Source organism: Eriocheir sinensis, chromosome 2 (assembly GCF_024679095.1).
Source record: "Eriocheir sinensis breed Jianghai 21 chromosome 2, ASM2467909v1, whole genome shotgun sequence".
Taxonomy (NCBI): domain Eukaryota; kingdom Metazoa; phylum Arthropoda; class Malacostraca; order Decapoda; family Varunidae; genus Eriocheir; species Eriocheir sinensis.
In genome coordinates, this window is record NC_066510.1 from 18707121 (window position 1) to 18732096 (window position 24976).

The 24976-nt window shown below is 42.8% G+C and overlaps 1 protein-coding gene across 1 annotated transcript in view; it reads right to left on the reverse strand.

Annotated features, from left to right (window-relative positions):
• Positions 1 to 24354, reverse strand: part of LOC127000769 (growth hormone secretagogue receptor type 1-like) — a gene marked incomplete at its 3' end in the record, with an annotated part of 26799 nt that extends 2445 nt beyond the window's left edge. The window contains exon 1 of the mRNA XM_050864808.1: positions 23979 to 24354. The remainder of the gene's footprint in view (positions 1 to 23978) is intronic.
• Between the last annotated feature and the right edge of the window lie 622 nt (positions 24355 to 24976).

The following is a 24976-nucleotide window of genomic DNA, read 5'->3' on the forward strand; positions in this document are numbered from 1 at the left end:
GAGACTTATATTGGAGAAAGTAAAGGAAACGGTTGACGAAGAGAACAAGGGAATGATAGAGGGTCGTTAATTCAAAGAGAGTGAGATTGTAAAACGCGAGGAAAACTGTGGACTTGAAGCTTTCGGTAATGATAGAAGAGACAATGGAAGAGACTTATATTGGAGAAAGTAAAGGAAACGGTTGACGAAGAGAACAAGGGAATGATAGAGGGTCGTTAATTCAAAGAGAGTGAGATTGTAAAAGGTGAGGAAAACTGTGGACTTGAAGCTTTCGGTAATGATTGAAGAGAAAATGGAAGAGACTGATATTGGAGAAAATAAAGGAAACGGTTGACGAAGAGAGCATGGGTATGATAGAGGGTCGCTTTAAGACAGTGAGATTGGAATAGGCAAAGAAAACTGAGGACTAGAAGCTTGCGATACTATTAGAGGAGACAATGGAAGAGATTGAGGTTGGGGAATTAAGGTAAAGGAAACGGTTGACGAAAAGAACAAGGGAATGATAGAGGGTCGTTTCAAGAGAGTGAGATCGGAAAAGATAGGGGAAACTGAGGACAAAGAGCTTACGGTAAACGGTAGAGGGGATTATGAAAGAGACTGACGTTGGAGAGGGTAAGGGAAACTGAGGAAAAGAAGAGTATGGAATGGAAAAAGAACGTTGGAAGAGTGACGTTGGGGAAGGAAAGGAAACTGGTGACACAGAGCTTACAGAAAAAGAGATAGAGGGGACGATGATAGAGACTGAGGTTGAGGAAGGTAAAGGAAGAGGACAAGGACCTTACGGGAGATAGCAGAAGAAGGTTGGAAGATGAAGTTGAGAAAGGTTAGGGATATATGGGACAAGCAACACACAGGAATGGTAGACCAATGTTAGAAAATGTTAGAAAATGTTTGAAGAAGATGAGGTTGAGAAAATGTTAGAAAATGAGGTTGAGAAAATGTTAGAAAATGTTAGAAGATGAGGTTGAGAAAGGTAAAGATAAATGGAGACAATGAGAGCATGAAGAGGATAAAAAGACACTTGAATGCACTAAAACTGAAGAGAAAAAAGGAAAATAGCAAAGGAATTGAAGATCCTAAAATTGAAAAAAAAAAAAATGGAACGAAGAGACATAAGAGAAAGAAAGGAAGAAAGAAAGGAAAGGAAAAGTAAGAGACAATGAAATCTTTTAAGGACATAAGATAGAGCGAAAAGAAAGTTGGCATGGGAGACTAATGGATTCCAGGAACATATCAAAAGTAAAGCAAAAAAAAAAAAATTAAGAGCCAGAAACAGAGAGAGAGAGAGAGAGAGATTTACATAGATTTACATAGAAAATCAGACCACACAGACCCCACGGTCCAGACTTGGCGGTCCGTCCCTAAACCTAAGTGATTTTACATTAATCAGAAGACTCCAAAACGTTGCATTTCTACTCTAGTTGATATTAAGTTGAAGGAAGTGACGGTCGAGCTTATTTTTGAAGGAGTCAATCGTGTTACACTGGACCACTGACGGTGGAAGCTTATTCCATTCTCGCACTACAACGTTGGTGAAGAAAAATTTGGTGCAGTCTGAATTTACTTGTCTACATCTGAGTTTTACGCCATTGTTCCTCGTGCGCAAAGTGTCATCGATCATAAACAATGTTGATCTGTCTACATTCGTGAAACCATTAAGTATTTTAAAACATTCGATCAGTTTTCCTCGGAGGCGACGTTTCTCAAGAGAGAACATGTTAAGGGTAGAAAGCCTTTCTTCGTAGGATTTGTTGCGCAAGGAAGGGATAATTTTCGTTGCCCGACGCTGAACACCTTCTAATTTAGCAATATCCTTTGCATGGTGAGGAGACCAAAACTGTACCGCATATTCCAAGTGGGGTCTGACTAAACTGTTGTAGAGCGGGAGTATTACATCTTTATTCTTAAATAAAAAGTTTCTTTTAATGAAGCCCAACATTCTGTTCGCTTTATTTGCTGCATCGATGCATTGCTGTGAGAATTTGAGGTTTGACGCGATTTTGACCCCCAAGTCCTTGACGCATTGAACGCTTTTGAGTTTAACGCCGCGCATTTCGTAATCAAACTTTTATTCCTCGTTCCAACTTGAAGGACCTGGCACTTGTCTACGTTAAAGGGCATCTCCCATCTATCCGACCAAGTTGAAATTTTGTGCAAATCCTCTTGGAGGCTTTGCCTGTCTTCGTCAGTGAGAACCGAGTTACCAATCTTTGTGTCGTCTGCAAATTTACTAATGCGGTTATTGAGTCCAACATCCACGTCGTTGATGTAAATAATGAAGAGCACTGGGCCAAGAACCGAGCCCTGAGGGACGCCACTAGTGACAGGCGCCCACTCTGAGTTAAATCCGTCAATCACTACTCTTTGTTGTCTGTTGCTCAACCAATTCGCGATCCATTGGTTTACCTGACCGTCAATACCTATTTGTTTTAATTTGTAAAGTAATTTATGATGCGGGACTTTATCAAACGCTTTCTGGAAATCAAGATAGACTACGTCCAGTGATTTGGTTACGTCATAAACAGTGAAGAGGTCGTTAATAGATTTGATAGGCAGGATCTTTTGTTTCGGAAGCCATGTTGTGAGTCCCCAATTAATGAGTGGCTTTCAAGGTAACTCACAATTTTGTCTCTAATTATGCCCTCAAGTAGCTTACCTACAACCGAAGTTAGACTAATGGGCCTGTAATTACCTGGTACTTTTGTCTCCTTTCTTAAAAATCGGTGTCACGTTAGCCTTTTTCCAATCTGAAGAGACAATGCCTTGTCCCAAGGACATATTGAATACGGTTGTGAGTGAGGAGAGTATTTCGCTCTTTGTTTCTTTCAGCATAGATGTATATACTTTATCAGATCCACGACTTTATTTGTTTTAAGTGATTTGAGGGCTTTAAGGACTTCATCGGGTTTTATTTCAAAGTTAGACAATGCATGCTCGGGATTTACATTAGTACTGGTGTTGGTGGTGGTGGTGGGAGGACTGTTATTATTAAACACCGAGGAAAAGTAATTATTTAATAGGTTTGCAACGTGTTGGCTGTCAGTCACTAGTGCACCGTCGCTGTTTATTAAAGGTCCTATTCCACTTCTGATCGCCTTTTGGACAGTATAGGGATGAATGAGTGAAAATGCTGGTCAACTCTTGCATAAGAGTTTGGACAGTAATTTGGACAGTAAGGATGAATTAAAGAATGGTGATGCTGGTTAACTCTTGCATAAGGAATTCGGACAGCATAGTGATAAATGAGTGATGTTGGTTAACTATTGGTATTAACTGTTGTGTTGGTATTTCCATGGGTAGTGTTATGAGCCTGGTGATGGTTGTGTCAAGGCTTCTGCATCATGAACGTGACAAAAACACGCCTGGGAACCCGACTCTTCTGTGGGCTTGGGAAACAGTGGTTGTAGGGAGCCCAAAGCGGCTGAAAATATGGGTCTGTTACCTCACATCCTCTTCCTCCTATCCACCAAGAGTACTATTCAGGAAACCATAAACTCCACTCCTTTTTTATGTTTGTTCACACAATGGAAAATTTATCTCTATCACACATTCTTTTGTTCTTCTTTGTCTTCTGTTTTGTTTGTTTTCTTCTTTTTCTTTATTTTGGTTCTTCTTCTTCTTCTTGTATGCTCACCTATTTCATCCCTCCTCCTTCCTCTTCCTCTTCCTCCTCCTCCTCCTCCTGCCCCTCCTTCCTCTTCCTCCTCCTCTTTCCTTATCATCCTGCTCTTTTCCCTCACCTCCTCCTCCTCCTCCTCCTCTTCCTTATCATCCTGCTCTTTCCCTTCTCCTCCTCCTCCTCCTCCTCCTCCTCTTCCATTCATCCTGCTCTTTTCTTTCCTCCTCCAGGTATGCAGGTGGTGTTTTCACCTCAGGGAACTAGACGTTCCCCTGCCCTGCATAGTCTCAGGTCACTCTTGGACAAGGTGTGTAATACCTGATCTGTCTCCCGTGCCAGGGTCACGGTGAAGCCTCTGGGCAGCAGCAGTGGTGGATTGGACTGCAGGCAGAGGATCTCTTTATGAGACAATGGCTGGAGTTCCAGGGTTCTAGTCAGCTGGACGTGCCTAATTATTTAGGCCTGCGGTGTAGAGGTGTGGCGACTTCTACACTAAAAAGCCTCCCTGGAACCAGTTGTCGTGTGAGCTCCCCGTCCTCCCCTCTATCGACGGTACTCCCATCCCTATTCTGCACCAACAGCTGGTTCTTGTTTCTCCTGAAAGAGATGTCTTCCGTGGGCCATTTGAGTTGCACCTCCCGGCTTCTAGTTGGAGTTTCTGAGGGTTTTCTTATACTCAAGGAATATTTCAGTTTTTTGGTCTCTCAGGAAGGGCGTCTGATCCTCTCTAGAGTTGGTGGAGAACACCTGGTGACAGGTGCCACTGGCCAGGTCTCAGAAAGGGTCGCTTGAGAGTTGGGTAAGACGTTTCGGAAAGTGGGAACGAATTGCTGGTTCCTCTCCTCCTTGCCAGCTCTGCTCTGTGACTGACTACGCCGGCCCCGTTCTATGGGACAAAACTTCCGAGGACAATGGCTGAAAAGCGCCGGGTTGTGAAAGTCTCTCTCGTGACCGAGGCTCAGGACAAGCGGTTGGTCTTTGAGGCGTTTTCAAGACCCTGTGGAGCGAACTCCCAGTGTTGGAGGCATCTAACACAGCAGTATCTAATTTCCATGCACAATTTTTATACAATTCAATTTATGGTCACAATTTAAGTTATTTCAAAGCGCTTTTAATATTTGCCCAAACTGTTAACTCGCTTCAATTTCTAACAATACCTTCAGAACCATAAGTGCGTGGCCAATTGTCCCCGGACGTTTTTGCAGCTCCAGTTCTTCCAGCTGAGTAAAACTTGCCGCCTCTGCGTTCAAGATTACATCTTCAGAAGGCTGTGACTGAATGGAAGTCAAGCACAATGATCTTGAAAAGAAATTTGCCAGCCCTTCAGAATTTGTTTTTAACTAATGTGGCAGTGACTCCACCATCGATGGTGGAAGGCCCTCCACCGAGACTGTGCCCTCTCCCCAGCCTGCCTCTGGGTTAACCCCAGCCTGCACAGGCTAACCCCTTGCCTCTGAGCTAACCCCCATGCCTGCCTCACAGAAAAACCGCCAGCCTGCCTCACAGGCTGACCCCCAACCTGCCTCACAGGCTAACCCCAGCCTGCTTCTGGGCTCACAACTCCCAGCCTGCCTCAGGACAACTTCCAGCCTGCCCCTTAACGCTTCCTCCTCTGCTGCTTCACAGGATGTGGGTTCAGGTTCAACCTGTAAGAATGGAGAAACCCGGAAGCAGGCAACAAAGGATTTACTGGACCTCCTCTACCTTCAATAGGTTCCAGGTGCTGGCAGACACCATGGAGGATGAGTTCGAGACTCGCCTAGTTGGGGACTCCATGGTGCGTGGCCAGCTGGTTGAGTTCTGTGGTCGTTCATCAAACGGCCATCAGGTGCCAGACTGGACGACATCACCGACGAGAAATGAAACACCCTCTTTGTCTCATTCCGAGAGAGAGAGAGAGAGAGAGAGAGAGAGAGAGAGAGAGAGAGAGAATATGAGGAAATAGCAACGGAGACGGAAGGAGAGGAAGAGAAAAAGAGGAAATAGCTCGAGAGAAGTTAGAACAGGAGCAAAGATGAAAGTAGAGTAGGCCAAACACGTGGAAGAAGAAAGCGAAAGATGTGAAGAAGCGCAGCCATAAAGGGGAAAGAAGGAAAAGGGAATAAAGGAGGAGAAAAAAAGGGGGAGGCAAAGGCTTCCTCCTCACATTATGCCCCGCCGAGGATTAGTGTCAGGAAAAGGAAAATGCTTGTTTGTCTCGGGAGCTACAAGGGGGGATTACCGTTACACACACACACACACACACACACACACACACACACACACACACACACACACACACGCTTTACGGCCGGCTGCCAACTTATGAAATGGCTCGGATAAACAAAAGATGGTGTAAACTCGCAAATATAAGTGTTGATACCTCTCCCCTGCCTTTCCCATTCCCTCTCCTCCTCACTTAACTTCTGTGTCTTCCATCCCCTCTTTCTCTTCCTCCTTCTTCCACTCCTTCTTTCATCGTTTATTCCTCCTCCTTGTTCTTCTGTTACTTCACCTTCTCCTCCCCATCTTTCTTGTTCCTCCTCTCTTTCCCTTCGCTTCATTTTCGTGGTACCTTAGAAATATTAACCTTATTTTAAAGAACCTCACCTTTGTTCGTTCATTAAAATTATCGCAGTGGGTATTGTAATAATGATTCTGATGATGATAATAATAATAATGATAATGATAATAATAATAATAATAATAATAATAATAATAATAAGGAACAGGTGAATGAATAGTGACAGCAATAATATTAATATTCAGCAAAGAGACTCCTTATCATTTCCGTCAAAGCCATTAGTTTCCTCCTCCTCCTCCTCCTCCTCTTCCTCCTCCTCCTCCTCCTCCTCCTTCAAAACAACCACACTCGCAGTCAAAGTGAATCAACGAAGCTATACAGTCAATTATTTTTTATGTGTTTAAAGGGAAGAGAGAGAGAGAGAGAGAGAGAGAGAGAGAGAGAGAGAGAGAGAGAGAGAGAGAGAGAGAGAGACCGCCATTTTCTAAGAACCCGACGGAAGGGCATACAAACAAACAGATGTGTGGACAGACTAACAAACAAACATGAAAGACAAACACGCAGAAAGCCGAACAAGCACACAGACCGACAATGAATAACAGACAACAGAAAAACAGAGAAACAGACAGATAGCTAGACAGGAAGATAGACAGACAGACACAGACGGGCAAGTAGAGAGATAAAGAAACAGACAGACACATAAATTGACATACATTCAAGCTGGCAGAGAGACTGACAAATAGAAAGACAGACAGAGAGACGGAAAGATGCACAGTCAGAGAGAGAAACAGACAGACAGACAGAGACAGAGATAAACCAACAGACAGATAGACAGCTAAATAGACAGACATGCCCAGTTACAACAAATAAAAATCAAAACATAATATCGTTTAGTGTAAAAATGTCCGAAATTGTATATGATCGGCTCTTTAAAAGGTCACACACACACACACACACACACACACACACACACACACACACACACACACACACACACACACACACACACACACACACACACACACACACACACACACACACACACACACACAGCGTTACGTAATTCAGAGTAAATTGGCCGAAAGAGTGAATAAAGCAAATGGACTTCAGCGCTCTCTCTCTCTCTCTCTCTCTCTCTCTCTCTCTCTCTCTCTCTCTCTCTCCTTCCTCCACTTCTTCTCTCCCTCGCCGCGCAAACGAGCTGGCCGGCAAATTGGTAACACTGGCGGGAGAGGAAAAATGGAAACAGAAATGGTTGCGCCCACACTTGGACTGAGAGAGAGAGAGAGAGAGAGAGAGAGAGAGAGAGAGAGAGAGGACCATTATGTCATGCGTCGTGCTATAAAGGCGTTTTTCATTTCATTAGAACAATCTTTGGCTCCTCGACAACGGCATGATATAAAAGAAGGAGGAGGAGAAGGACAGCGAGGAGGAGAAGAAGAAGAAGAAGAAGAAGAAGAAGAAGAAGAGAAAGGACAAGAAGAACAAGAAGAAGTAAAAGATGAAAAACAAGAACAAGAAGGAGAGGGAGAGAAAGAACAAGAAGAAGTAAAAGAAAATGAAGAAGAAATAAAAGAAGGGGAAGAAAGAGCAAGAACAAAAAGAATAAATGAAGGGGAAAAAAAGGAAGAACAAGAAGAAGAACAGGAACAAGGACAAGAAGGAAAACAAGAAAAATTCAAATACAAAACCAAAGAAGGAAAAGAGGAAGGAGATACAAAGAAAAGAAGCAGTGAGGGGTGTCGTTATGGTATCGAATCATCGTGTTTATTTGACCGCCCTGAGTCTGCGTCCCCCGGCGAGGCAGGGGACGAGATATGGGTTTATTTACCTATTTCTGTGTATCTTGCTTTTCAGGAATGGTCGTCCCGTGGAGAAGAGGTCGGCTGCTACGACTGCTTACTACGACCCCTATTGAGAAGGTTGGTGATGGATTTTCATATTTTTCTACAATTCCATTATTATTCTAAAGCAACATCAACAACAACAACAGAAACAATTATTACTACTGTTACTTAATCTACTACATCTACTACCACTATTACTTTTACTACTACTATTGCTACTATTGCTACTACTACTACTACTACTACTACTATATACTATAAACATACTACTACTACCACTGCTACAAGTAATCACCATCATCATCATCATCATCATTATTATACGGCTTACATCAATCCCTTCCCACTACCTCCACCACCACCACCACCACCACAACAACAACAATAACAACACTGCCTGACTCAACGATAACAGCAGGCTGACATTGATGCCTCAGCTGACGTCATTAATCATTCTTTGCGCGCACACGCCGTTAATTTGCCGACTTAATTCTCTCTCTCTCTCTCTCTCTCTCTCTCTCTCTCTCTCTCTCTCTCTCTCTCTCTCTCTCTCTCGTGTTTTGGTCTGTCAGGAAAGAGATAGAGAGAGGAAAAGAGGAATAAGAAAGAAAAGAAGGAAGAAAAGAAAGAAATAGAAAAGGAGAAAGAGAAAGAAAGAAATAGAGAGAGAGAAAGAAAGAGAAAGAAAAAGAGAGCCAAGCAGCCCTAAATCCAACATAATGATTCAGCCCAAGCCTTGTCTGCTCCTTACCCAGACTCTGCACCCTCCTCACGAGCCCACCTGTGTAATTAAGAGCCAAACACAGGTATTCAGCAGGGATCAGCAGAGAACCAGAGACTGCCTGTACCTGTGTATATAAGGCTACCTGTATGTTAATTATAAGGTGTTTGCTGTTACAAGGAAGGAAGATGGGTTCAAGATTCAGTATGGGTTCTCTCTCTCTCTCTCTCTCTCTCTCTCTCTCTCTCTCTCTCTCTCTCTCTCTCTCTCTCTCTCTCTCTCTCTCTCTCTCTCTCTCTCTCTCTCTCTCTCTCTCTCTATCTCTATCTATCTATCTATCTATCTGCCTATCTATCTATCTATCTATCTATCTCCGTGTCCGTGTTCCCTGCCGGCCCTCTCCTCTATGTGTTATCAGTTTCCGGTCCTTTCCTCTATGTGTTATCAGTTTCCGGTCCTTTCCTCTATGTGTTATCAGTTTCCGGTCCTTTCCTCTATGTGTTATCAGTTTCCGGTCCTTTCCTCTATGTGTTATCAGTTTCCGGTCCTTTCCTCTATGTGTTATCAGTTTCCGGTCCTTTCCTCTACGTGTTATCAGTTTCCGGTCCTTTCCTCTATGTGTTATCAGTTTCCGGTCCTTTCCTCTATGTGTTATCAGTTTCCGGTCCTTTCCTCTATGTGTTATCAGTTTCCGGTCCTTTCCTCTATGTGTTATCAGTTTCCGGTCCTTTCCTCTATGTGTTATCAGTTTCCGTTCCTTTCCTCTATGTGTTATCAGTTTCCGGTCCTCTCCTCTACGTGTTATCAGTTTCCGGTCCTTTCCTCTATGTGTTATCAGTTTCCGGTCCTTTCCTCTATGTGTTATCAGTTTCCTGTCCTCTCCTCTACGTGTTATCATTTTTCTGACTACGTGTTTTTTTTTTGTTGTTTTTTATGAGCCAGTAGTCCCTCTCGTGACCACCCGCGTGACCTTTACACCCACACATCATTACAATCATTTAATTCCGTCTGATCACGAAGCTTGGAGCGGAAACACTTGTCCTCTGAGTGCCTCCCCCGCGCCGCCCTGATCCCCTGTGGTTCACTCCCTTGAGTCTTGAGTCTTGAGTCTATTAATCCCAAAAAGCTGTGTCCGCTGTCCAGGGATGCAAGCTTCGGTGTGCCTGGCTTCTACAGACACTTTAGGGTGAGTAGAGGCAGTATATAAGTATATAAGTGTACGCAGTTAAGTAACTAAGAGTGGGTAGTGAAGTATCTAAGTGTAAAGAAGAGCCAAGGAGGACCTATGAAGCGATACAAAACAAAACGAAATTTTCCCCAGGATATTAAAGGAATGTAAAACTGAAATCAGTGGGCAGCTAACAGAAGTTTTTAGGAAGTCACTAGACACAGGGATGGTGCCTGTTTCATGGAGGCAGGCACACGTTATTCCAATATTTAAGAAGGGTGACAAATTTTCTATGCAAAACCATAGGCTGATCAATTTGACGTCAGTTACGGGTAAAATGCTTGAGTCAATAATAGCAGATAGTATTTGGGACCATATTGACAGACAATTTAATTCACGACTCACAGCATAGGTTTATTAAAGGAAAGTCCTGCCTCACTAATCTTTTATCCTTTTACAATAGAGTATACGAGGCAGCTGACAATAATGAGAGCAATGATGTAGTTTATCTTGATTTTAGTAAGGCCTTCGATAAGGTACCTCACCAGAGACTGTTAAATAAAGTCAGGGCTCATGAAATAGAAGGGAAGGTTTTTGATTGGATTAAGGCGTGGATTAGCAACATGAAACAGAGGGTTACCATTAACGGTAAAAAATCCGAGTGGGGTAATGTTACCAGTGGGGTTCCTCAAGGTTCAGTTTTAGGCCCGCTTTTATTCATTGTCTACATCAATGACATAGACAATGGGATAACTAGTGACGTAGGTAAATTTGCAGATGACACCAAAATAGGACGCACTGTTAGGACAAAGTAGGATGCTATAGCACTGCAGGAGGATCTCAACAAACTGTCAGCTTGGTCAGAGAAATGGGAGATGAATTTTAACATCACCAAGTGTAGCGTACACGGGTATAGTTTAGACTCCACAGCGATAGGTAGATCAGAGTGTGAAAGGGATTTGGGAGTGTTAGTGAATTCTGACCTAAAACTAAGGAAACAATGTATTAGTGCGAGGAATAGGGCCAACAGGGTATTAGGCTTTATTAACAGGACAGTAACCAACAAAAGTGCAGAGGTCATCCTCAGACTATTTAGCATTAGTTAGGCCACACTTAGATTATGCTGTCCAGTTTTGGTGCCCACACTACAGAATGGACATCATCTTGCTAGAATCAGTTCAGAGGAGGATGACCAAGATGATTCAGGGGCTGAGGAACCTCCCATATCAAGATAGGCTAAAACATATCAGCTTACATTCTCTAGAAAGACGAAGAGTACGGGGAGATCTGATGGAAGTGTTCAAATGTGTCAAGGGTTACAACAAAGGCGATATAAGCAAAGTACTGAGAATTAACCAGCAGGATAGAACACACAGTAATGGATTTAAATTAGAATAGTATAGATTTAGGAGGGAAATAGGCAAGCATTGGTTTAGTAATAGGGTGGTGGGGGAGTGGAATAGACTCAGCAATGACATAGTGAGTGCAGGGACGGTAACTTGTTTTAATTAAGAGTAGACTGGATAGCTACATGGACGAGGATGACAGATGGCTGTGGGGGGGATCTGGAGCTGTCTTGTGTATGCTATTAGGCCTCTTGCAGTCTCCCTATGTTCTTATGTTATGTTCTATCTGCCTCAAAGTTAATTAATATTTGAATTGGAATGTGTTACACGCCTCATAACTTATCGTGTGTGTGTGTGTGTGTGTGTGTGTGTGGACTGAGTTAAGGCCGATAACTTTCCTTCAAATAACAAAGACAAACTCACACTGTATTGATTTGCGGGTGAACTGTTCGGCTAAAAATAGAACTTTGTAGACGGTAAAGGAAATTATCAAAGGAAGAAAACTAGTAACTTAAAAATTACTCCTTGAAAGAAAAAAAATGCATGTTTGTCACCCCAATAAGATGGAGTTCCAAAAATTTATATAGTTCCACATTGTACAGGATCAAGGAAAGAACTGAAGAAGGAATGGAAACTAAGAGACCTGTTACTCCATTTTTAACCAGAGAAGTTCATAAATTTTCACCTTAAAAAGTTGAGATGCCCAAAAATATAATGGTTTTACACTACACAGGAGGAAAAAATACTGAATGAAACAAAGGAAACAACAGCAACAACAAAAAAAAACTGTTACTCCTACTCAGTCTTAAAAAGTGTATTACTGCCATTCTAACAAGCTGAGAACAGACGGATTAATCGCTATCATTTGAACGAAGGCAGAAAGAAAAACTTATCATTGACGCTGTAAGAAACTGAAACTTGATAGATTAATAAGTCATTCCTGAGCGTCCAAAAAGTGTATTACTCCCAGTATAACAACCCGAAAACAGACGGATTAATCACTATCACTTGAACGAAGGAAGAAAGCAAGAACTACATCATTGACACTAAGAAACTGGAACTTGAGAGATTAACAAGTCCTTCCTGAACGTCCAAAAAGTGTATTACTGCTACTATAACAACCCGAAAACAGACGGATTAATCACTATCACTTGAACGAAGGAAGAAAGCAAGAACTACATCATTGACACTAAGAAACTGGAACTTGAGAGATTAATAAGTCATTCCTGAGCGTCCAAAAAGTGTATTACTGGTACTATAACAACCCAGTATAACAACCCGAAAACAGACGGATTAATCACTATCACTTGAAAACTGGAACTGAGAGTTCCGAGCGAAAGTCCAAAAAGTGTATTACTGGTACTATAACAACCCAGTATAACAACCCGAAAACAGACGGATTAATCACTATCACTTGAACGAAGTAAGAAAGCAAGAACTACATCATTGGCGGTGTAAGAAACTGGAACTTGAGAGATTAATAAGTCCTTCCTGAGCGTCCAAAGTATATCATTATCTCCGCAAAAGAAAAGTATCACCTCCTAAAATGATTACGGCTTCCAGACCACCAGTTTATAATCAACAGGTAAAGCTATCGGCGCAGGTGTCAGGATCGACGCTGCCAGATTGTCCCACACTGCCTCTTATATTTGCTGATTCCGACCCAGAAATTGACTTCTGCACCGTAATACCTAGACTCATTTATAGTTACCGTTGAAATGGTTAACTACTGGTGTCTTTTTGCATTAGTTAACTGTCAGAAAACGGTAAATAGAAAAGTGTAGAAGCTGGGGAATCTTATTTTTTGCTGTTTTCCGACCCCCAAAACTGACTCTTCCACCCCAATGCCTAGACTCATTTATAGTTGTCGCTTGAAATGGTTAACTACTGGTGTCTTTTTGCATTAGTTAACTGTCAAAAAAAAGGTAAATAGAAAAGCGGAGAATACGGAAATCTGGATAATCTTATATTTTGCCGTTTTCCGACCCTCAAAACTGACTCCTCCACCGTGATACCCAGACTCATTTATAGTTGCCGCTGAAATGGTTAACTACTGATGTCCTTTTGCATTAGTTCACTCTCAAAAAACTGTAAATACAATGCGATGAATACGATGGTCTGGCAACGATGACTCAGATTAAAGGACGGGGAGGGGGGGAAGGGGGGGAGGGGTAGCGTTGAGCCGTGAAGGAATGCGTGTCGTCAGGCGGAATTTTCTCTCCTGGAGGTGTTTGTTATAATTCTCCTCGAAGGGCAATTATAGGGATTATCAGAAATCACTTGGCGCGGCCGTAAATTATCTCTATAAGTGTGTGGAATGTGGGGTTAATTAAGCGGTGTGTGTGAGTGTGTGTGTGTGTGTGTGTGTGTGTGTGTGTGTGTGTGTGTGTGTGTGTGTGTGTTATTACTTTCTTATTCTCGTTGTCTTGGTGTCGTTACAGGTATGGATATAGAACAAAAAATAATATAGAGACGTGTTTGACTTGTGATTGCGTGCGTGGAAATCGGCAGAGAAAAAAAAAACAAAGACATAAGAATAATTAAATCCAAAACATGTGTGCAGGTGTGATGTTTTTTTTTTTTGTGAGTGTGCGCGAATAATTATAAGCTGAATTACTTTTTTTTTTTTTGGAGGGTAGAAAAGAATATGTAAATGTACGAGTGTGTTTATATAAGGTAAGGTTAGGAAGAGCTACATTAAAGGTGTCTTCAAAAATAATTAAAATGGATATATATATTTTTAGGTATTGAATGTGTATATGTGAATCTGTTTCTTGTGTGGCAATAGCTAAGCAAGGGGCGCTGCATATGAAGGTGTAACTTAAGGGGAATTGTATATACAAGTGTCTAGGTTATGAGTGTGTATGTTCGTGCGTGTGTGTGTGTGTTTGTGTGTGTGTGTGTGTGTGTGTGTGTGTGTGTGTGTGTGTGTGTGTGTGTGTGGCAAGGGGCAAACACAGGTGGTTCATCAAAGGGGAAACTTACGGGATTTGTATATCGGTGTTTAGGAAATGAGTGTGTATGTGCGTGCGTGTGTGTGTGTTTGTATGGCAAGTAAACACAGGCGTTGCATCAAAGGGATTTATATATTGATTTATATATTGATGTTTAGGAAATGAGTGTGTATGTGCGTGCTTGTACGTGTGTGTTTGTGTGGCAAGTAAACACAGGCGTTGCATCAAAGGGGAAACTTAAGATGATTTGTATATTGATGTTTAGGTCATGAGTGTGCATGTGCGTGCGTGTGCGTGTGTGTTTGTGCGGCAAGAGGCAAACACAGGTGGTGCATCAAAGGGGAAACTTCAGTGGATTTGTATATCGGTGTTTAGGTCATGAGTGGGTTTGTGCGTGCGTGTGTTCGTGTAGCAGAAAGTAACAGAGGGATCAAAATTAAATGAATCTACAGTGGATATTATGTTGAGGTGTTTAGGCCATGGAAGTGTATCTGCGTGATTGTGTGTGTTTGTGTAGATGGAGATAACCAAAGGCGCTTACTATATCTGCGGCAGGCGTATAATCGGACGCTATATTAAAGAAATCTAAAGTATATACGTATTCAAGTGTGTAGGTTGAATGTGTAGGGTGCAGGTGTGTGTTTGTGTGTTTGTGTGGCAGAAGATATACGCAAGAGCCCTTTCAACATCTGAGTGACAGCAGTAAACAGGGGTGCTACATTAAAGAAATCTAAAAGGGAAATATGTACAGATGTTAAGGTTATGAATGTGTGTGTGTGTGTGGGGGTGTTTGTGTGGCAGAACGTAAACAAAGGGTACACACATTATCCCAAGGGCAGAAGATAAACAAGGGCGCAACATTGAGGAAATCTAAAAGGGAAATGTATGTAGCTGTTTTGGTTATGAATGTTTATCTGCAGGAGTGTGTGTTGGTGTGGTGCGAGGTAAACAAAGGGTGCATGTATCATCACAAGGGCAGGAGGTAAACAGGGGAGCAACATTAAAGAAATCTAAAAGGGAAATGCATGTAGCTGTTTTGGTTATGAATGTGTATCTGCAGGAGTGTGTGTTCGTGTGGTGCGAGGTAAACAAAGAGTGCACACATCATCATGAGGGCAGGAAGTAAACAGGGGAGCAACTTTAAAGAAATCTAAAAGGGAAATGTGTGTAGCTGTTTTGGTTATGAATGTGTGTCTGCAGGAGTGTGTGTTGGTGTGGTGCGAGGTAAACAAAGAGTGCACACATTATCCCAAGGGCAGAAAATAAACAAGGGCGCAACATTAAAGAAATCTAAAAGGGAAATGCATGTAGCTGTTTTGGTTATGAATGTGTATCTGCAGGAGTGTGTGTTGGTGTGGCGTGAGGTAAACAAAGAGTGCACACATCATCATGAGGGCAGGAAGTAAACAGGGGAGCAAATTTAAAGAAATCTAAAAGGGAAATGTGTGTAGCTGTTTTGGTTATGAATGTGTGTCTGCAGGAGTGTGTGTTGGTGTGGCGTGAGGTAAACAAAGGGTGCATGTATCATCACAAGGGCAGGAAGTAAACGGGGGCGCAACATTAAAGCTGTGAACCGAGCCGCCGCTGTGTCCCCCCTGCCCCGCGGCGCCGCCCCTCGGATCACCGGCGATGGCCACAACGAGGTGCACTTCCTCCTCCTGCCTCTTCCTCTTCCTCTTCCTCTTCTTTCTTTCACATTTAGAGGCCCACGCGCGTGCCCGATGCTCTCCCCCACACACACGAACACGCAAACACACTCACACACTTGCAATCACACGCGCACACACACACACACACACACACACACACACACACACACACACACACACACACACACACACACACACACACACACACACACACACACACATATATAAACACGCAAACACAATCACACACTTGCAATCACACGCACACACACTCATAAACACGCAAACACACTCACACACTTGCAATCACACACACACACACACACACACACACACACACATACATAGACACGCAAACACACACATTTCCAATCATACACTCGCGCACACACACACACACACACACACACACACACACACACACACACACACACACACACATATCCTCATCTCTCACGTTCATACAGATATACTCCCGCCAATTATTTTCCTGACACTTTAATTTGACTTTCATTTCAACCCTAGAATGTTTTACCGAATGGAATCGTATATGTCGGAAGTGCACTTATATAGTTTGTGAATTAAATGATAAAATGCGTGTTGAAATATACTCGATATGTGATGGCTTGATGGCAGTCCTATAAAATTCGTACTAAAACAAGTAAAATTGGTGGAAAGAGGTAAACACACACACACACACACACACACACACACACACACACACACACACACACACACACACACACGTCACTTCTTGGAATGTCACAAACCTTCATTCTTATTTCCTCAAGTTTTCTCATCGTTCTCCTTAAATGAATGACGCAATCTCGCTCTTTCACAGTTTCTTTGCATCACTGTTTGTAGTTCATGTTTCCTTCCCCTCGCTTCCCTTCCCTGCCCGTCCCCTCCCTTCCTTTCCCTTCCCTTCTCTTTACTTTCCCTCCCTTTACTTCCCCTCCCTTCACCTTTCCTTCCCTTCCTCTCACGTCCTTTTCGTTTTCCCTTCCCCTTCTCTTCCCTTCGCTTTGCTTCTCTTACTTTTTTTTCCCTCCTCTCCCCTTCCTTTCCCTTCTCGTCTCTTCCTTCCCTTTCCCTTCCCTTCCCTCCCCTTTCCTCTCCTTCCTTCTCTTACCTTCTCATCCCTTCCCTTCCCTTCCCTTCTCGTCTCTTCTTCTCCCTTCTTCTCAGATGACTAGATGATAATACAACATAAACCCTTGTAGTCCTCCTCCTCCTCCTCCTCCTCCTCCTCCTCCTCCTCCTCCTCTCTTGGCGGCTGGTCAACAGGTGAGGCTGACCGAGAGGCTTGGCTTTAATTACAGGTATTACCGCAAGGTGCTGCTGCTTCTACCTGTGTGTGTGTGTGTGTGTGTGTGTGTGTGTGTGTGTGTGTGTGTGTGTGTGTGTGTGTGTGTGTGTGTGTGTGGATGTGTGGACGGGGCACGCTCATGAAAATCCTAAGATACCGCATTGATTTTATATATTTTTTCGTCTAATTCAAAGAAGGAAACGTAGAGAGGGAATGACAACACGTAGCGAGAGGAAGGAACGTGCCGCTACGTGTGTTACCAGTGACGAGGCGGAGCACGTATGTAGACACGAGGAGCGGGGTCAAAATGTGTCGAAGAAGGCGCTGGAGGATAAGAATAAGAAAAAGAAACCCCTTACTCGAGGGTTTGGCTGAATGCGACGCGATGTGGTATTCTCTTCGGAGCGGTGTCGTGTTTTCCTTTGTGTCCTATTGTGGCGGTGTAACAGGCGGAGAAATAAGAAAGGAGGAAGAGATGGTGAGAGGGAAGAAATTGGACATATACAAGAAAGGAGTCAGGAAGAGGAGGTATAAGAGGAAGACCAGGAGGAGAAGGGGGAGGAGGAAGAGGGTGGTGAGAGAAGAAACTGGGCATATAGAAGAGAGAAGTCAGAGAGAGGAGATATAAGAGGAAGACCAGGAGGAGGAGGAGGAGAAGTAGCAGAAGGTTGAGGCAGTCCAGATTGTCATCCATTCCATAATTTTATTGCGTCGTCGCCTGGTTTAACCCGTTTCTCTCTCTCTCTCTGCAATGATGAAAACAATTATAAAAAACGGTTTGACAATTAAAACATATGATGCAATAATGAATCCACGACAACGATGACTCTCTCTCTCTCTCTCTCGTCACTAACTACTCCTAACAGCCATTACATCAACCATTCGCTGCTCATCTCCTCCTTAAAACTTTCTCAGCCTTTTTTCCCCTAATTTATCTTACTCTCATTTCTCTCCTCTCGCCGCCGCCGCCCCGCCCCGCCTCCCCTCGCTCCCACCCCGCTACACACCGCCTCCGCCCCGCCCGACAGGCCTAGCGTTGGAAGTATAGAGTCCCGGCTCCGCTCCGGCTGACCCAATCCGAGGACCTCCACTTAAGGAAAGACTCTTATTAGCCCCGAAGGAGACGCGGGATGGTCGGCTCAATCTATAACGTGTTGACTTTTCTTTTGTCTTCGCTGTCTGTGGCTGCGATTGTGTTAGAGAGAGAGAGAGAGAGAGAGAGAGAGAGAGAGAGAGAGAGAGAGAGAGAGAGAGAGAGAGAGAGAGAGAGAGAGAGAGAGAGAGAGGAGGTCACTGTGTGTGTGTGTGTGTGTGTGTAGCAATGGCTTTTATACAGAAATTGAAAAAGCACAAAGAGATACACACACACACACACACACACACACACACACACACACGTTGGTAAAAATGAAAATACATACACGTAGACAGGCAGCTAAAAAAAAAAAATAAGTAAACACAGCTGTCAACAGAAAGAAGAAAAAATATTATCTGAAAACGAAAGATACGTGTAAAAAATAATTTAAGCGAGAGAGAGAGAGAGAGAGAGAGAGAGAGAGAGAGAGAGAGAGAGAGAGAGAGAGAGAGAGAGAGAGAGAGAGAGAGAGAGAGAGATGAGGGATGGAGGGAGGGAGGGGGCGCTGCAGAAATCCAATACAGCATTAATATTAGCTGGCGTGAAGGAAGGGGAAGCGAGGTTGTAATAAAGCTGTGAAGTCTGAAGGCGATGTCACTATCAAGATTTAAACAACAATAAGCGAGGCAGAAAAATGTAAACAAAGTAATATTCAGGCGGTAATTGAGTGACAGGCAGGAAAGTGCGTGATAGGAGGAGGAGGAGGAGGAGGGAAGAGAGATGAAGCGACGAGACAGTCATTAAGTAAAAGAGTGACAATAAATGCTTTGTCTTGGAGAGAGAGAGAGAGAGAGAGAGAGAGAGAGAGAGAGAGAGAGAGAGAGAGAGAGAGAGAGAGAGAGAGAGAGAGAGAACATGAAACAAAAATATATATTGAAAAAGGGAGGAGCCTTGGGGAGGATCAGAGGAATTAGCGAGCAGATGGAAGGCAAAGAAAAACAAAAAAATGAAGCCTATAAATTAAACAAGAAAAACACTTATTAAAGAACGAAAAAAAGAAGGAAGAGCAAAGATAATGATGAAAAAAAAAACTCTCCGTATGAAACTAACAAAAATCTTATTGAATAGCGACAAACGAATATTGTTTTTTCGTTTGATGTTAGAGAGAGAGAGAGAGAGAGAGAGAGAGAGAGAGAGAGAGAGAGAGAGAGAGAGAGAGAGAGAGAGAGAGAGAGAGAGAGTGAGTGAGTTCGCATTCAAATTAAAAAACTTTGGAACGAAGCGACAAAAGAGAGAGAGAAGAAAGAAAAAAAAAAGGTAATGGTACAGGATGAACGAAGCAAAAAGAACAAAAAAAGGAGAAAAAGAAGACAGCGAAGAACATTATGACAGAGGCGATAAAAAGGAAGACCCAAACACAAACAGCCGACAAGAAAATTATCACGCCATAAAAGAAGGAATTATATTTTTTCTCTGACAGCGCATTGAAAGCAGACGAGGAAATAAAAAAAGCGAATAAAAAGGCCGCGAAGGAAAGAAAAGAATGAGGAGAACGTAAAAATTGCAGGGCGAGGAGTGGAGAAGAAAGGGTGAAGAGAAGGTAAAGAAGGTAAGAGATAAAGAAGAAAGGGTGAGGAGAACGTAAAAATAGAAGGGCGAGGAGTAAAGAAGAAAGGGTGAAGAGAACGTAAAGAAGATAAGAGATAAAGAAGAAAGGGTGAAGAGAACGTAAAGAAGATAAGAAAGGGTGAGGAGAACGTAAAAATAGAAGGGCGAGGAGTAAAGAAGAAAGGGTGAAGAGAACGTACAGAAAATAAGAGATAAAGAAGAAAGGGTGAAGAGAACGTAAAGAAGATAAGAGATAAAGAAGAAAGGGTGAAGAGAACGTAAAGAAGATAAGAGATAAAGAAGAAAGGGTGAAGAGAACGTAAAGAAGATAAGAGATAAAGAAGAAACGGTGAAGAGAACGTAAAGAAGAAGACACGAGATAAAACGAAAGGATGAAGAGAACATAAAAAATACAGAAACCGCGAAGGAAAGAAGAAAGGAAGAAGAGAATGTAAAGAAAATGGCACAAAGTCAATAAGATAGGATGAAGAGAACGAAGAAAATAAGGCTACAGTGTAAAAAAGAAAGGGTGAAGTAAAAAAATAAAGGTTGAAGAGAACGTTATAAAAGGAACGGCAAGTAGAGAAGAAAGGGTGAATGGAACGTAAAGAAAAGGGGAACGCGAAGTAAAGAAGACAGGGTGAAGAGAACGTAAGAAAAAGGGAGCGGAGTAATAAAGAAAGAGTGATGAGAACGTAAAGAAAAGGGGAACGCCTAGTAAAGAAGAAAGGTTGAAGAGAACGTAAAAGTGGATGACACGAAATAAAGAAGACACGGTGAATGGAACGTAAAAAAATCGCGGAGTTAAGAAGAAAGGGTGACAAGAACATAAATAAAGAAGGGCGGGGAGTAGTGAAGAAAGTATGAAGAGAACGTAAAGAAAAGGGGAACGCGATGTAAAGAAGAAAGGGTGAAGAGAACGTAAAAATGGAGGGCACGAAGTAAAGAAGAAAGAGTGAAGAGAACGTAAGAAAAGAAAGGGTGAAGAGAACGTAAACATAGAAGGGCGGGAAGTAAAGGAGAAAGGGTGAAGATAACGTAAAAAAAGGAACGGCCAAGTAAGGAAGAAAGGGTGAAGAGAACGTAGAAAAAGAAGACGGAAGACGCGAAGTAGAGAAGAAAGGGTGAAGAGAACGTTAAAAAGAAACGGCCAAGTAAGGAAGAAAAGGTGAAAAAAACGTTAAAAAAAGAACGGCCAAGTAAAGAAAAAATGGTGAAGAGAACGCAGAAAAAGAAGACGGAAGACGCGAAGTAGAGAAGAAAGGGTGAAGAGAACGTTAAAAAGGAACGGCCAAGTAAGGAAGAAAAGGTGAAGAAAACGTTAAAAAAGAACGGCCAAGTAAAGAAAAAATGGTGAAGAGAACGTAGAAAAAGAAGACGGAAGACGCGAAGCAGAGAAGAAAGGGTGAAGAGAATGTTTAAAAAGGAACGGCCAAGTAAGGAAGAAAGGGTGAAGAGAACGTTAAAAAAGAAAGACTAAGTAAAGAAAAAATGATGAAGAGAACGTAGAAAAAGAAGACGGAAGACGCGCAGTAGAGAAGAAAAGGTGAATAGAACGTTGAAAAAAGAAGGGCTCATAGTAAGGAAAAAAGGGTGAAAAGAACGTTAAAAGAAGAACGGCCAAGTAAAGAAAAAAAGGGTGAAAATAACTTAGAAAAAAAGTCGGAAGACGCGAAGTAGAGAAGAAAGGGTGAATGGAACGTTAAAAAAAATAGAAGGGCTCATAGTGAAGACGAAAGGGTGAAGAGAACGTTAGAAAAAGGGTACGAAATAAAGAAGAAAGGGTGAAAGGAACGTTAAAAAAAGAAGGGCTCATAGTAAAGAAGAAAGGGTGAAGAGAACGTTAGAGAAAAGGGTACGAAATAGAGAAGAAAGGGTGAATGGAACGTTAAAAAAAAATAGAAGGGCTCATAGTAAAGAAGAAAGGATGAAGAGAACGTTAGAAAAAGAGTACGAAATAAAGAGGAAAGGGTGAAGGGAACGTTAAAAAAGGAAGGGCTCATAGTAAAGAAGAAAGGGTGAAGAGAACGTTAGAAAAAAGGTTACGAAATAAAGAAAAAAGGGTAGATGGAACGTTAGAGAAAAGGGTTTCGAAATAAAGAAGAAAGGGTGAAAGGAACGTTAGAAAAAAAGGCACGAAATAAAAAAGAAAGGTTGAAGGGAACGTTAGAAAAAGAAGGACTCATAGTGAAGAAGAAAGGGTGAAGAGAACGTTAGGGAAAAGGGTACAAAATAAGAAGAAAGGGTGAGGGAACGTTAGAAAAAAGGGTACGAAATAAAGAAAAAAGGGTGAAGGGAACGTTAAAAAAGAAGGGCTCATAGTAAAGAAGAAAGGGTGAAGAGAACGTTAGAAAAAAGGGTACGAAATAAAGAAGAAAGGGTGAGGAGAACGTTAGAAAAAAAGGCACGAAATAAAAAAGAAAGGTTGAAGGGAACGTTAAAAAAAGAACGGCTCATAGTAAAGAAGAAAGGGTGAAGAGAACGTTAGAAAAAAAGGCACGAAATAAAAAAGAAAGGTTGAAGGGAACGTTAAAAAAAGAACGGCTCATAGTAAAGAAGAAAGGGTGAAGAGAACGTTAGAAAAAAGGGTACGAAATAAAGAAGAGAGGGTGAAGGGAACGTTAAAAAAGAAGGGCTCATAGTAAAGAAGAAAGGGTGAAGAGAACGTTAGAAAAAAGGGTACGAAATAAAGAAGAGAGGGTGAAGGGAACGTACATGGAAAACGCGTAATGAGGATGATGATGATGATGATAATGGGATATATACTATGATAAAAAGGGCGCGAAGGAAAAAAAGAAAAGGCGAAGAGAACGCAATAATGGGGAGTTCGGCGTAAAGGGGAAAAGTAAAGAGGAATAAATAGGAAGACGAGCGAAGAAAGAAGAGGAGGACAAGAGGCAAGATCAAAGGGTTGTGTCAATGGCCGACGATGTGATGCGTTAGTCAAAAGTGAAGGAAAGAAAAAGAGAAAAAGAAGGAAAGACTTGAAGACTATTAGATTCCTACACGACAAAACATTATAAAAACAAAACAAAGAAATGATTGAAATAAAACTCCGGGTGTTGAGGACAAAGGAGGAAGAACAGACGGTGAAAGGAGAGAACAGAACAAGAGAATAGAATAAGGAAGTAAAGAAAGAGAGGAGAATTTAGGGAGAAGAGCGGGAACAAATAGAAGAGACAAAAGATGATGCCCTAAAAAATAAAAGTCAGAGGAAAGAAAAGAAAATAGAAGGAATGAAAGAGAAAAAATACTGAATAGGATCTCCACACGACAATGCATGAAAAAGAAAATAAGAAAGTAAAAAAACATAAACAATAATCCACGCCTCGACAAATGCAAGACAAAGAAAAACCGAGAAAAGACGGAACAAGGAGTAAAATGTAAACTTGAAAATACGTCAAATCTCATTCTCCTCGCACCTAATATATTCATTCATTCAGGCTCTCTTTCCTTGGGGCGCCGTGAGTTTCCCGGCACAGCGTCATCATCCTCATCAGCTCAGTCAGAGGCGGGAGGAGGAACGGAGGATTACACTGACGGACGGACAGCATCACGGCATCACGGCATCAGGCCCGCGTGTCGTGTCTACAAAGGTAAACTTGTTCGTGCGCTTCCCTATTTGCTCTCACAACATACCCACGCACCTCGCCTGCCCGTCCGCCCGTCTGCCCCTACCTGGCTATACCTCCCTCTTTCTCTCTCTTCCTCTCCCTCCCTCGCTTCGTCATCCACTCTTTCTGCCCGTCTCGCTTCCACTTTGCATCACAAGCGAGCCTCATTTCCTCCCCTCCCAAGCACAAGAAGGAAGCCCGACGTGTTTCCCTTTTATTTACCGTCACGTGTCTCGTCCCGTGCATGTTCGAGGAGGAAGGAAAAGAAGTGATGGTGGGAAGTATCATCTCACACCTCAGACAAGTCCAGCGGCGACACTCTAGTATACCCAGGAGACACTTACGGCTGAGAACTAAAAGCCGTGTAGCCGCGTGGACCGTGTGTGTTTAGAGGAATACATCCACACACTCTTTTCCATGTTTTCCCTTCATATAGGAGCGACAAGTCTTTACCAACTCCCTCTGAATCTAAAGAAGAGGCGAGGAACTTTTTTTTCTCGCCAACCACAGCATGCAGCATACGTGGAGGAGGGAAGGAATGAAGTGAATAAAAGTTTCTCTCAACCGAGTCTCACGCGGAGCTGTAACACCCTCTATCCAACCTGATCAGGAAAGCACTGAGCCCGAAAGTGGGAGCTACGCTGTATATATGTGTCGGGGACCTTGCGCGTTGCCAGATGCAGCCTTCGCGTGCCAGCCATTCATGAGGAGAACCGATGCCACAAAACTTCCCCGAAAAACTATAGTAGCACTTGTTTGCCTATCGCTATAACCTGTCGGGTCCGGAAATGAGCGTAAGACCAGGGAAGTTAAGAGGTAGAATTCTAGTGTTAAGTGTAGACAAAGTGTGTGTGTGTGTGTGTGTGTGTGTGTGCCGTCTCTCCAGTCAGGATGCTCGCCTCCTCGTCCAATGCTGGGCCGCGGCATCATCTGCGTCACCACCTTCGCGTTGACACCGAATCGCCCCGTGTCGTGAGCCCGCGTGCGAGGGTTCCTGGAAAGTCCCCCCCTCCCCCCTGCCGCGTGATGCTCGGGGCGGCAGGGAAATGCTTACAAATAGCTAGAAAAGGAGGGCAAGGCGCGGGAAGGAAATATGAGAATGAGGAGGAGGATAAGAGAATGAGAAGTAGTGGGTGTTTCCGGAACCCTGAAGCAATGACTATAATTCCCGGTGGTGCGTTGTGTGTGGATGTTGGTCAAGGCTTTCCTCGTCCCGCGCCGCTGAAATAGAGACAAGTGTGTCCTCCGAGGCGTTAAGTGATGTAAGATGAGCCTCGTTTCTCCTTTCCTCTGTCCTCTAATAATCAACAGCGTGAATCAGTCAATATTGGTTTTCCTTCTTTCGTTTTTCTTTCATTCTCTTCTTTCTTTCGTTGTCGTTTTCTCTTCCTCTCTGATCTAAAAGCGCTTGTGTGTCTTCCTTCTTCTCCCGTGAGTCGTCGTTAATTATTATTGGTATTCTTTTTATTAAGTTGTCTTCACACCTTTCTTTCTTCTGCCTCGCCTCCGCTTTCTCTGCTTTTTGGAGATAATGAAATAATCGCGTGTCCTCTCCTCCGCCTC